At 45.3% G+C, this 13,675-nt stretch overlaps 1 non-coding gene and 1 pseudogene across 1 annotated transcript; both read right to left on the bottom strand.

Annotated features, from left to right (window-relative positions):
• Positions 1-13,675, bottom strand: part of LOC137312510 (zinc finger protein 160-like) — a 437,990-nt pseudogene that overhangs the window by 403,849 nt on the left and 20,466 nt on the right.
• trnaa-ugc (transfer RNA alanine (anticodon UGC)) lies at positions 5,463-5,534 on the bottom strand. The gene has a single exon. It is a non-coding gene; the product is annotated as a tRNA-Ala (tRNA).

The raw sequence follows: 13,675 nt of genomic DNA, 5'->3' as shown, positions 1-13,675 counted from the left end.
GGGATGCAGTCCTCCTCCGGGACAATTTAATGCCTGTGGAGCCTCAGATGATTCATCGTTCCGTGGGCGGCGGGTGGGAGAGGGGGAAGAGACTCCTTGGTGTAAGATTAGGCATTTTCAGCATATGGAGCGTACATTCAGATTAGGAGTTTTCAAAATATAAACCATAGAAACCAGTCACGTTTACATTAGTCATCTTAATGCATAAACAACACCCGCTTATAAACATAATATCTCTGGGAATCGAAGGACAGTCGCTGAGGATCATGAAATGGCCGAGTTAAAACTTACCCAGAATACAGAAGGTCAGACTGAGCGAGGTAATGCTGAAAGCTGCTTATATTGCAGGGTTCAAGCATTTTGCTGAAGATAACAGGTGACATTGTGAATGTGTTGCTACTATGTTGAGAATATGTGGAGAATACGTTGAGAATATGTGGAGAATGTGTTGAGAATATGTTGAGAATATGTAGACTTTGGGCATGTTGAGGTCAAGGGATCTTGTGTCCGCACATACCATGAGCAGTTCTGATAGGAATGTGAATAACAAATAAAGATCAGGGAGAGTTTGCATGAAATGATTGGTGTTAACAATTCTAGTTTTACATTTGAGTTCATAGAAAGACAGGACGGCGAGAGAGAGAGAGAGAGAGAGAGAGAGAGAGAGACGGATAAGCAGCCATCTGAGGGTTACAGCTTCTATCCAAAGCAAGACTAACGGTTCGTATCGTGTCCTTCCTATTAATACTATGGCCTTAAACATTGTGTTTGTTGATACTTGCTTATATTCAGTAAAGGATTAATCGCAACCCATTGGTGTCTATTCTGAATCGATCTTATGAACTGGCCACTGCAGCATCGGACCTTGACATGAGATAATGTGGATTGAGTGAAACTAAGTACCTCGGATGGACAAGGTGCTAAACCCAGTCCATTAAGGTCGGAAAACCGTTTCGGCGGGAGCATGAGTTTTCCCTCCAATACAAACAGTAACCATGGGGGCTATCAGAGAAACTTTCTTTTTGAAAAGAATCTGAGCGTCGTGATGGGCAGAGAAGTCTGTTAAGAATTGTCCATGATGTGGAGATGCCGGTGATGGACAGGGGTGGATAAATGTAAGGAATCTTACAACACCAGATTATAGTCCAACAGTTTTATTTGAAAATCACAAGCTTTCGGAGGCTTTCTCCACCTGACGAAGGAGAAAGCCTCGCAAAGCTTGTGATTTTCAAATAAAACTGTTGGACTATAATCTGGTGTTGTAAGATTCCTAAGAATGGTCCAGGAGATAACAGGTATGGTTGAGACACAGACTGTGAGTTCGAGACATTGACTCAGTACAAAATGGGGTTAAGTAGCGAACAACAGAAATTGAAAATTGGTTTTGGAGAAAACAGGATAAATTAGTTTATCATATAATAAAGGAGAGAGGGGAAGATCCAATCCCTTTTGTAGTTACAAGCTACAGAAGTTCTTTTGTTTGCAGCGCACTGTTTCTTTAAAAGCCTGTGTGAATGTTTCGGTGCCACTGGCTGTGGTGAAACTCTCTTTTTCAACCTGCAGTGTAAAAATGGTACAAAGATTTTGTTTAGCTGCGAAGGTTACCTTTTCTTCAATTATATTCAGTACATTTCACGCTTAATTGTAAAGGCGACTGAAGAAATAACAAAAAGAAAGGTAAAGTAATTTATTGGGTTTTTGTAAGCACGTGATATTTCTATAATATTATCTGTTTTATTGTGTTAAGTTTAAGATATTGCTGCATTAAATTGGAGATTCGCTTTGTGAACCGCCCTATCAACTTGCCCTGTCACCTTCAAATAGTTGTAAATGTGCACCCTCAGATCCCTCTGCTCTTGCACCCCATCAAAATAGTACAATTTGCATTCTACTGCTTCGACATGTGGTTCCTCCTAAAGTGAATCAATTCACACTGATCCGCATTAAATTGCAACTGCCAAGTGTCTGCCCATTTCATCAGTCTGTCGATGTCCTCCTGAAGTCTGCTACTATCCTGCTCATTATTTATGTTTCTAATTTTGAATAGAATTGTGAAAACATCCTCTTGGACTCGCCCCACCTTGAAACACAAGGACAGGCAAGACATTCGTCACCTCGAGAAAACCTAAGGCTCGGCACAGGATAGCATTCAATGGAAGAGCGCACGCTCCTTATCAATGGTTCCGAACCTAGGGCTGGATTGCGGGCCCAGTGAGAGATTATTCCATTTTGACAGATTGGGGAGGACCTGGGACAAGAGTTTCGACAACGCAGAGGTCGGAATAGGCTGGATGTTTGGCGGTTCTTCTTTTCCCAGTGAGTAGTGAGCCTCTTGAATTCGTTGCTGGCTGGTGGGGTGGGTGCTGACTCTCTGTCTGCCTTCTCCAGGGAACTGGACCCGTTTTTGGCTGTGGCAGAAGTCACAACATATAAAAGGTAAGAGGATTTAGAGTTAACCTAGGTACAATCTATGTGATCTCCTGCACAGGCTTCGATTACCTGAGGGGGTCGGGGGTAATTTTCCAGTGTATCCTATCCCTTATAGGCCATGGATTTTTCTCAGGATCTTTGCCTCTCCTAGGAGATTCCATGGCTGCGGGCGGGAGGAGGGGGCGAAAGTGTCAGTAATGATGCTCCAGCCTCCACCAGTGAGAGGCAGGCTTGATGGACCATCTGGTCTTTCGCTGCCCGTCATTTCCGTTTGTTCGTCCACATCCCGCGCTCGTCGTGGTGTTTTCAATGAAACGATCTTCACACAAACCCACACCTGGGGCATGTCCTGCGTCTGTCTTTAGTGAAACAAGACTCAATGTCTTTGCTTCTCACGTTATTCTCCTCTGAAGCTCAAGGGCTCGAAATATTCTTGCAGGCCTCTGCTACAATGTGCCTGAGAATTTCTAGTCCCGTCCAACCGTCCGCTAGGTGACTACGTGGCTGTTGTCCGCTTGGAGCACAAGAGGAGATGATTTTAAGCCCAGTAAATCATTGGGTCGTCCTAAGACAGTAAGCACCTAGTTCGTCTACCCTTGGTTATGGGTCTAATGGATTCGGGGCTGTAGCTCAGTGGTATGGCGCCTGCTTTGCGTCTATAAATTTCCGGTTCAATATCGAACATCTCCACCATTTATTTTCAACAGAATGTCCCACAGAAAGACGAATCGTGCTTTTAGAGGGAAGCGAGTTCCAACTTCTGAGACAAACATTCAATTGTCCCGAAGCAGGACTTCATCTCACGGTCCCGTCAGCAGCTCAGCTCATAACAGCCGCCGACTGACCAGAATTCAAAAGGTAAAGTGTTTGGGCATAGAACCTGAGACCTCATACACGCGAAGCAGGCTGATTATCATCTGAGCAACATCACCAGATAATAACGACCTCTCACCAAGTGTAAAAGGACTGAATGCCTCACTTTCCTAAGGCCACCCGAGCATTTACTGTGCTGAAAAGCATTTCCTCTTTTCAGATACTTGAGGTATGCGGACCTGATACTCGTATTTTAATTTCAGATTTTATTTAAGCAATTCTATTTTGAATTAGTTGAAATTGAATTTTCCAACTATCGTGGTGGAGATTTGAATTACATGACTCTGGCTTACGAGTCCAGTAAACTGCCACATACGCTGGATTACTAGTCCACTATGCTACCGTAGCCGCTGGGCAAACAGAACAAACCAGGTCTCGTCACTCAGAAAAATGAGAAAGAAGACAGTCTGGGAGAGAGGCGAGTCGCCTCGGGCTGTGCCGACCATGATTTCTGTTTCCGGTCGCCGTTCTTCGAACTGCGCGCTGGACATTACACCGTCACACATTCCGATCAGTCGGCGGCTGCTGTGAACTGAGCTGCTGAGGAGACCGTGGGATTTAATCCTGCTCTGGGGCAATTGAATGCTTGTGGAGCCTCAGAGGTTAGAATTCGCGGCACACCGAAATCAAGATTCGCCTTCCTGTGGGTAATTCTGGTGAAAAAATAGCTTTGGGGATGCAACCCAGAACCTCATACATACAAAGCACGCGCAATATCACTGAGCTACATTCCCAGGTGGAAGGGAACGCCAACGAAGAGCTGATCTCCTTCATTTTATGAGGCCACATAAGGTTTTTTTTGGGCTTCAATTCGTCTCCTTTTCTGCTCCAACCAGACAATTAAACATGAAGTTTGCGGACCTGATATAATTATGGGTGAACAGAAGAAACCAGACCTCGGCACTCAGAGCAATGAGAAAAGGGGCGTTGAGAAGAAATTCTGGGAGTGGGGGAGAGACTCCTTTGGCTGTGCCTTCAACATCCTTCCGATATCAGGGCACATTTTTCGAACGCTGCCGTTATCAGTCACTTTGCTTACGGTTGGATGGGACTAGAAATCCTCAGGCACATTGTGGCAGAGGGCGGCAAGGCTATTTCGAGTCCCTGAGCTTCAGAGGAGGGTAAGGTGAGACACAGACAGCATTGAGAATAATTGCACTATAGACGGATGCAGGACTTGCCCCAGGTGTGATGTTGTGTTTAAAGATCACTTCACTGAAAGCACCTTGGCGATCTGGGGCTACAGACGGACATGATGGTCAGGAAAAGACCAGTTGGTTCATCAATCCTGCCCCACATGCCTGGAGCATCGTGACCAGACAGTTCCTACCCACACCACACGCCCCACCCACCGGAAACTTGTAATCTCCTGGGAGAGGCGACAAACTGGAAACAAATCCAACGCCAATAAGAAGGTGACATTCTGGGAAATTCCTCCGCGACTCCATCAGGCGATCAAATTGAATCCAGTGGATCGCATTGACCATGTGTAGGTGAACTGTAAAACCACTCGCCTTCTATATGATGCGATCTCTGCCTCAGTCAAAAACTGGTCCATAGCCCTCGAGAAGGCAAATTAAGAGTCAGCACCAACCACACCAGCCAGCAATGCATTCCAGAGACTCACTACTCTGTGGGAAAAGAAGAACCGCCTAACATCCAGACTATTCCGACCTCTGTGTAGTCTGAACGCCTGTCCGCTGCTCCTCCCCGATCTGTGAAACTGGGAATAATCTATTTCTTCAATCAGAGGTTGGTGAACCTGTGGAATTCTCTACCACAGAAGTCTGTGGAGGCCAAATCACTGAATATATTTAAGAAAGACAGATTTCTACACACAGAAGGCATCAAAGCGTATGGAGAGAGAGCGGGAAAATGGTATTGAGATAGAGGATGAGCCATGATCATGTATAATGGCGGAACAGGCTCGGAGGGCCGAATGGCAGAGTCGTGATCCTATTTTTTCTGTTCTTATCACTGTGCACGCGATCGAGTCCTGGGATGGGAGCCATTTCAAAGGCGCGTGCGTGCTTCCATTGCATTGTATCGTGTGCAGAGCGTTCGGTTTTTCTCCAGGTCAAGAAACGTTTGCCTGTCTTTTTGTGCGAAGGTGAGGTGAGGACAAGGGGGTCTTTTCAAAATTCAAAACATAAAGCGTTTGGAGACACCGGGGATTGAACCCGGGACCGCATACATGCAAAGCATACACTCCACCACTGAGCTACGTCCCCCACGGTAAACTTTCCTCCACTTTAGAATAAAAACTGGGCTTTCCGCTCTGTCTCTCAAGGACAAGGAGGTGCCCACTCGTTCCACGTGCTCACAATGTTCAACCTCTGCTTCAGTTCACCTGGTTTCTGCTCATCTTGACTTTGAAATTTGCAAAAAAAAAGTCAGCGGAAATAAAAAAAATAAAATTGCCAATAGTCAGTGACCATGCTGATATCCAATCTCTAAATCATAAAGTGAGATGGATCAATGACACAGTGTCAAACAAGAGCTGTGACTGCTCGCTCGACATTACACTGTCACACATTCCAGTCAGCCGGCTGCTGCGATGAGCTGAGCTCCTGAGGGGACCGTGAGATGAAGTCCTGCTCCGGGACAATTTGATGCTTGTGGAGCCTCAGAAGTTGGAACTCGCTGCGCTCAGAAAGCGAGATTCGCTCTCCGTGTGTAATTCTGGTGAAAAAAACATTGTCGGAGATGCTGGGGGTTGAACTCACGCCCTCACATATCCGAAACATGCGCTTTACCACTGAACTGCATCCCCAGATAAAATCCGCACCTACCCAAGGAAAGAAGAACTGATTGTTCTCATTTTATGAGGCCACCCAAGGCGGGCCTGCCAGGTGATCGATAATTTCCAGTTCCACAGATTGGCCAGGAGCAGGGAACAAGCGTTCAGACCTCACAGAGGGAAGAATAGTCTGGATATTAGGCGGTTCTTCATTGCCCAGGGAGTAGTGAGTCCATGGAATGCATTGCAACCTGGTGTGGTGGGTGGTGACTCTCTGTATACTGGGCATAAAATCATCAAGTTTTCTGCTCCAAACAGATAATTAAAGATGAAGTATGCGGACCTGATGCAACTGTGGGTGAACGGAAGAAACCAGGCCTCGGCACTTAGTCCAATGAGAAAGCGGGAGTTAAGAAGAATGGCCGGGAAAGCGGGGAGAGACTCTTTGAACTGTGCTGTAACCATCCTTCCTATTTCAGGGCGCATTTTTCGAACGCTCCCGTTATCAGTCACATTGTAGCAGAGGCAGGCAAGAATATTTCGAGCCCTCTATCTTCCGAGGAGGGCAAGGTGAGGCATGGAGAGCATTGAGTCTCATTTCACTATCGAGGGCCAGGTGTGAGTTTGTGTTTAAAGATCAATTCACAAAAAACACCTTGACGATCTGAGGTTACTGACGGACATGATTGTCAGGAAAAGACCAGCTGGTTCATCAATCCTGCCCCACATGCCCGGAGCATCGTGACTGGACACTTCCTACCGACACCATCCGCCCCGCCCACCGGAAACATGTAATCTCCTGGGAGCGGTGACAAACCAGAAAAAAATACAGGGGCAATTTCTGGAAAGTTCCTCCCCGACATCTTCAGGCGATCGAAACCAGTCCAGGACATGACACTGAGCATGCGGAGGTTAACTGTAAAACCATTCACCTTCCATATGATCCGATCTCTGTCCATTCAAAAAACAATCCCGATCCGTCGAGAAGGCAGAGAAAGACTCAGTGTCCACCACATAAGCCGGCAATGCATTCCAGAGGCTCACGACTCTCTGGGAAATGAAGAACCGCCTAACATCCAGCCTATTCTTACCTCTGTGTAGTCTAAACGCATTTCCGCTGAATTCCAGCCTCTGAATCATAAAGTGAGTTGTATGAATGACAGAGCGTCAAACAGGAACGAGAACTGGGATTGCTCGCTCGACATTGCACCGTCACACATTCCGGTCAGTCGGGGCCTGCACTGAGCTGAGCTGTTGAGGGGGCCGTGAGACGAAGTCCTGCTCCAGTGGAGTCTCAGAATATTCATCTTTCGGTGGGCGGCGGTTGGGAGATGGGGAAGAGGCTCCTTGGTGTAAGATGAGGCATTTTCAGCATATAGAGCCTACATTTAGATTAGGAGTTTTCAAAATATTAACCATAGAAACCAATCATGTTTACACAAGGCATCTTAATACATAAACAGCACACGCTTTTAAACATAAGACCGCTGGGAATCGGAGGATCGTCGCTGAGGATCATGAAATGGCCGAGTTAAAACTTACCCAGAATGCAGAAGATCAGACTGAGCGAGGTGATGCTGGAAACTGTTTACATTGCAGGGTTGAAGCATTTAGCAGAAGATAATCGGCGAAATTGAGAAAGTGTGGAGATTAAATAGAGAATGTGTTGAGAATATGTTGAGAATGTGTTGAGATTGTGTTTAGAATATGTAGAGAATATGTAGCGAATGTGTTGAGAATATGTAGAGGTTGGGCATGTTGAGATATATGGGTCTTCGGTCCGCACATATCATGAGCAGTTCTGATGAGGGGGGGGGGCGGGTCAAGGAAAGTGAATAACAAATAAAGATAAAGGAGAGTTTGCATGAAATGAGCGGTATGAAGAATTCTAGTTTACATTTGAATTTATAGAAGGACAGGACGGCGAGAGAAAGGGAGAGAGAGACGGATAAGCAGCAACCCGAGGGTTACAGCTTCTATCCAAAGCAAGACTGAAGGTTAGTATCGTGTCTTTCTTAGTAATACTATGGCCTTAAACATTGTGTGCGTTGATACTTGCTTCTATCCAATAAAGGATTAATCGCAACCTATTGTTGTCCAGTTTGAATCGATCTTATAAACTGGCGACTGCGGCGACGGACCTTGACATGAGATAATGTGGATTGAATGAAACTAAATGCCTCGGGACACGTTAAGGTAGGAAAAAAGTTTCGGCGGGAGCATGAGTTTTTCCCTCCAATACTAACAGTAGCCATGGGGACTATCATGGAAGGTTTTTGAAAGAAACTTAGCATCGTGATGTGCAGAGAAGTCTGTTCAGAATTGTCCAGGAGGTAACAGGTTTGGTTGAGACACAGAGTGTGAGCTTGAGACATTGACTCAGTAAACAATGGGGTTCAGTTGCGAACAACAGAAATTGAAAATCAGTTTGGGAGAAAACAGGATAAATTAGTTTATCATATAATAAAGAAGGAGAGAGGGGAAGATCCAATCCCTTTTTTAGTTACAAGCTACAAAAGTTCTTTTGTTTGCAGCGCACTGTTTCTTTAAAAGCCTGTGTGAATGTTCCGGGCCACTGTCTGTGGCGAAACTCTCTTTTTCAGCCTGCAGTGTAAGAATGGTACAAAGATTTTGTTTAGCTGCGAAGGCTATCTTTTCTTCAATTATATTTTTAAGCTCAATTGGAAAGGCGACTGAAGAAACAACAAAAAGAGAGGTAAAGTAACTTATTGGGTTTTTGTTAGCACGTGTTTTCTATAATATTATCTCTTTTATTGTGTTCAGTTTAAGATATTGCTGAACTAAATTGCAGATACTGAGATTGACTAATCTAATAAATTATGAAAACCAGACTTTTATTGGGGCCAAGGTGAAATTCTGATTATTGTAAATTATGTGAGAGTCTTTATTTCCAGACATGAGATTATCACATTAAAAGCAATTGACATTTTTGAATTTCTGACAAATGCCAAGGTGTTAATTATTTGAGGTGGATAAGGAGTTAATGTTGAGTGTAATTAGTAGGCACAAGGGCAGGTACAACCCACTCTCTTTGAAAAGAGATGTATGAACTAAAATGCTGTCTTCCCTGATAGGAATGTGTTTAAAGTTAATCGTGATGTTATTAAAGATGTCTGCTTGTTTTAGCAGATTTTCAATTCCTAAGGAAAAAAAGTTTGGTAAAAAAAAAGTCTGTGCTTTCACGGCTCATGTATTGAAAATTGGAAGTCAAAATAAGCTAACATTTATTTTCCAGAATGTAATTGTGTTAGGATCTTTGTGCAAGTTATTATTGCTTAATGGCACAAATATATGGTTGGGGGTCGGGGGAGAAGTAAAATGGAATTTGATTCTTTTTCATTCAGCTCAGTTTTTTCAGTTGATTTGAAAGCAGCGTGACGCAAGCTGCGTGAGTCTGACGATATCTGGTTCCGCCTTCTTTTCACTGCAGAGAAGTTAACCCCTTCCACAGGCAGCTGATTCAGATTTTTTTCTGGTATCAGATTAACGCTGCCTAAATATTCACTGAGCACCAACTTTTCTATTGCAGAATGTAAACATATATCAGGCATTATTACATGTTTAAGTTTCTTAATTTGCATGGATATTTCCCCACGTTGATGGAAGGAGATCAGGAATTGACAAATGCATGTTATGCAATTCACCTCTTGGGTTCTCAAGAACAACCACAGTGGATTTTCTGTTTTCTTCTTTTAAAACTGGTGAACATGGTTTTCGGAACCGAATGTGTGTTGATGGTGCAGGATTACCGAGAGTGGCTCTTTGACATAAAAGTGGCCTTACAGAGTTGCGGAGCAACCTTTGCTGGAAAAACGTAGGTGCAGTAGGAGATCCGTTAGTGTTAAGAATTTAAGACCTACCTCATCGGCAGATATCGGCAGATATCGAATGTCACAGCGTTGTGAAGATTTGGTCCAAAACTTTGCCTCTCAAAGGCTCGGATTTAACCCATTCAGGGTTATTTATTATCATCCGGGATAGAGTGTTCGAGGGGGTGGAGATATGAGAGTTATCTCCAAAAGTAATTGCAAGCACTGTTGGATAACAAACATCCTTCCTGTTTCAGGTCCCCTTTTTCGAACGCTACCCTTATCAGTCAGGAAACACTCAGTTGGACGGGATGAGAAATGCTCAGGCACATTGTAGCAGAGGCCTGTAAGAAGATTTTGAGTCCTTGAATTTCAGAAGAGAGCCTCATAAGGCGAAGAGAGAACTGGGTCTCAATTCACTAAAGACGGATTTAGGACATGTCCCAAATATGGGTTTGTGTTTCAAGATCGTTTCACTGAAAACATCTTGACGAGATGGGGTTGGCGGCCATTGAAACGACGCGTGCGCTCTTCTATTGAATTGTATCCGATGCGGAGCATTAGATTTTTCTCGAGGTAAAGAAAGTCTTGCCTGACCTTTTGTCTAAAGGCGAGGCGAGTCGAAGAGGATCTTTCCAAAACTCGAAGCATAAGTGAAGAGAGATGCCCGGAATGGAACACAAACCTGCGCACATGCGCTTTATCACTGAGCTACAGTCACATTCGTGAATAAGCTCCAGTTGAGTAACCAGGCGTGTTTTCCCCTTTGTCTCTCCCAGACAACCAGTTCTCACGGGTGCTTGTTGGAGATGTAAGAATCTCGATTCGCTTTCAATGCAGCATTGGTGGATCAGTGGTAGAATTTTAGCTCATCACGCGAGTGATCTGGGTTCGATTCCCGGCCGAAGCAGCTTCAATTTTATTTTAGATCTATAATTGACTAACATCACTCAACGTCGCTTCGAGCTAAAATTCACTAAGTGACTGGGATTGATTTTAAGAACTTAATTTGTATTATGTAACTATTCTCCCCGCATCGTATTTTACAAACATACAAACATACGAACAATGACAGACAGGAAAGGACCCTCTGGTCGATGCAGCCTGTCTCATGCAATTTCATGCTTTGTGTTTCATACAATTTACACTCCCAATCCCACCCAAAACGATGCGATCTCCTGCGGCAGGGGAAAAAACAGGTAAAAACCCATACCAATTGGGGGGAATCTGGGAATTTCCTCTCTGACCACGTTAAGAGATCGGAACTGGACCAGAAGATCATTCTGGCCCTGATAATTTTATGCATTGCCTGCCTTTTGTATGCGGTGATCTCCATCCCTGGCAGAAACAGGTCCAGCACTCGCTTGAAATATTGCTGAAGAAATGATCAATTTATATTATGTAACTATCCCTCACACTGCATTTTGCTGGAGAAATAATCAATTTATATTATGTAACTATCCTCCAAACACTGAATTTACTGGAGAAATAATCAATTTGTATGATGTAACTATCCTCCACTCACAGAATCTTGCTGGAGAAACAATCCTGCTTTGATTCGGAGATATTGCTGTAGTTTCGGTCATGAGTTCTGTTTGCTGCAGTGCGTAGAAACTCTGCACAAATAGCATGTCTGCTGTCGTGCTTCGCATTTGCTGAGCAAATGGACGGTTTCTCTCGTCGTGGCTATGTGTTGTGCCAAGGACAGCCCAGAGTGTGTCGCTGTTGCAGTAAACCCGGCCAAGGGGTGGCCTGCTGCACGGCAGTGATCTGCTGCATGGATCGCCACCAGATACTGGACTGTGAGGAGGCCAAGTGCTGCAACATTTGCGGAGAGGCTGTTCAGCTGTACAAGACATGTCCTAACCGCAGACACAGTTACACACAGGCAGTAAGGGGCGAGGTGATGCAGGACCAGAGAGCAGCCGTCGCGACTGCTCCAGAGGAGGCCAGACCTCCCTTCCAACGCTGTGGACCACCGTGAAAGAGCCAAAGACCAGGAGGAGGACAAAGAGCAGCAAGGGAGCGCCGGGGAAACTAGCCAGAAGGTCGACACTCAACCCCGAGACTATCCATGAGAATACAGAGCCAATGGAAGGTGAGACAGAGCACGGTCGGGCGGGTGGAAAGATGGAGCACGCAGGAATAGAAAAAGAGGAAGTTCAGTAGGAGCAAAGGTGGGACCTGTAGCAAGAGGCGCTTAGAGTCCTCTGGAGCAGTAAAACCCAGCACTGGGGCACAGGGAGAAGTGACACAGACAGCACGCTCCAGCTCCAGGGACTCGGGAGCAGTAACACCCCGCTCTGGGGCACCGGGAGAAACGACGCGGAGAACGAACAACCAGCGAGATCCAAGGAGGCGAATCCGGTCGTGGATCTCAGGATGACATCGCTCCACGAGACCCCACTGGTGACCCGCGAGCCCAGACAATCTCCCAACGGAGGACAGGCCTCATCCTTAGACAAAGGACAGTCCAGCAGTTTGTGTACACCGCGCAAATGCAGAATCTGGACCAAGAGATGGAAACGGAGGGGAACGTAGAACACGGACTGATGCAATTGTAGGACCTTAATTTTGTCCCCTTTGCATTTTTAAAATGGTATTAGACAGGAACTTTCAGAAGTTGATTGGGAGAGTCTGTTGGCAGGCAAAGGGACGTCTGGTAAGTGGGAGGCTTTCAAAAGTGTGTTAACCAGGGTTCAGGGTAAGCACATTCCTTATAAAGTGAAGGGCAAGGCTGGTAGAAGTAGGGAACCTTGGATGACTCGGGAGATTGAGGCACGAGTCAAAAAGAAGAAGGAGGCATATGACATGCATAGGCAGCTGGGATCAAGTGGATCCCTTGAAGAGTATAGAGATTGCCGGAGTAGAGTTAAGAGAGAAATCAGGAGGGCATAAAGGGGATATGAGATTGCTTTGGCAGATCAGGCAAAGGTGAATCCAAAGAGCTTCTACAAATACATAAAGGGCAAAAGGGTAACTCGGGAGAGAGTAGGGCCTCTTAAGGATCAACAAGGTCATCTATGTGCGGAACCACAAGAGAAGGGTGAGATCCTGAATGAATATTTCACATCGGTATTTACGGTTGAGAAAGGCATGGATGTTAGGGAACTTGGGGAAATAAATAGTGATGTCTTGAGGAGTGTACATATTACAGAGAGGGAGGTGCTGGAAGTCTTAACGCGCATCAAGGTAGATAAATCTCCGGGACCTGATGAAATGTATCCCAGGACGTTATGGGAGGTTAGGGAGGAAATTGCGGGTCCCCTAGCAGAGATATTTGAATCATCCACCGCTACAGGTGAGGTGCCTGAAGATTGGAGGGTGGCAAATGTTGTGCCTTTGTTTAAGAAGGGCGGCAGGGAAAAGCCTGGGAACGACAGACCAGTGAGCCTGACATCTGTAGTGGGTAAGTTGTTAGAGGGTATTCTGAGGGACAGGATCTACAGGCATTTGGAGAGGCAGGGACTAATTAGGAACAGTCAGCATGGTTTTGTGAGAGGAAAATCATGTCTCACGAATTTGATTGAGTTTTTTGAAGGGGTAACCAAGAAGATAGATGAGGGCTGTGCAGTAGACGTGGTCGACATGGACTTCAGCAAAGCATTTGACAAGGTACCGCATGGTAGGTTGTTACATAAGGTTAAATCTCATGGGATCCAAGGTGAGGTAGCCAATTGGATACAAAATTGGCTTGACGACAGAAGACAGAGGGTGGTTGTAGAGGGTTGTTTTTCAAACTGGATGCCTGTGTCCAGCGGTGTGCCTCAGGGATCGGTGCTGGGTCCGCTGTTATTTGTTA

This window comes from Heptranchias perlo, unplaced genomic scaffold (genome assembly GCF_035084215.1).
Source record: "Heptranchias perlo isolate sHepPer1 unplaced genomic scaffold, sHepPer1.hap1 HAP1_SCAFFOLD_43, whole genome shotgun sequence".
In the NCBI taxonomy this organism is placed as follows: domain Eukaryota; kingdom Metazoa; phylum Chordata; class Chondrichthyes; order Hexanchiformes; family Hexanchidae; genus Heptranchias; species Heptranchias perlo.
The sequence above is the reverse complement of the archived record's forward strand: the minus strand, read 5'-3'. Positions and strand labels throughout refer to the sequence as shown.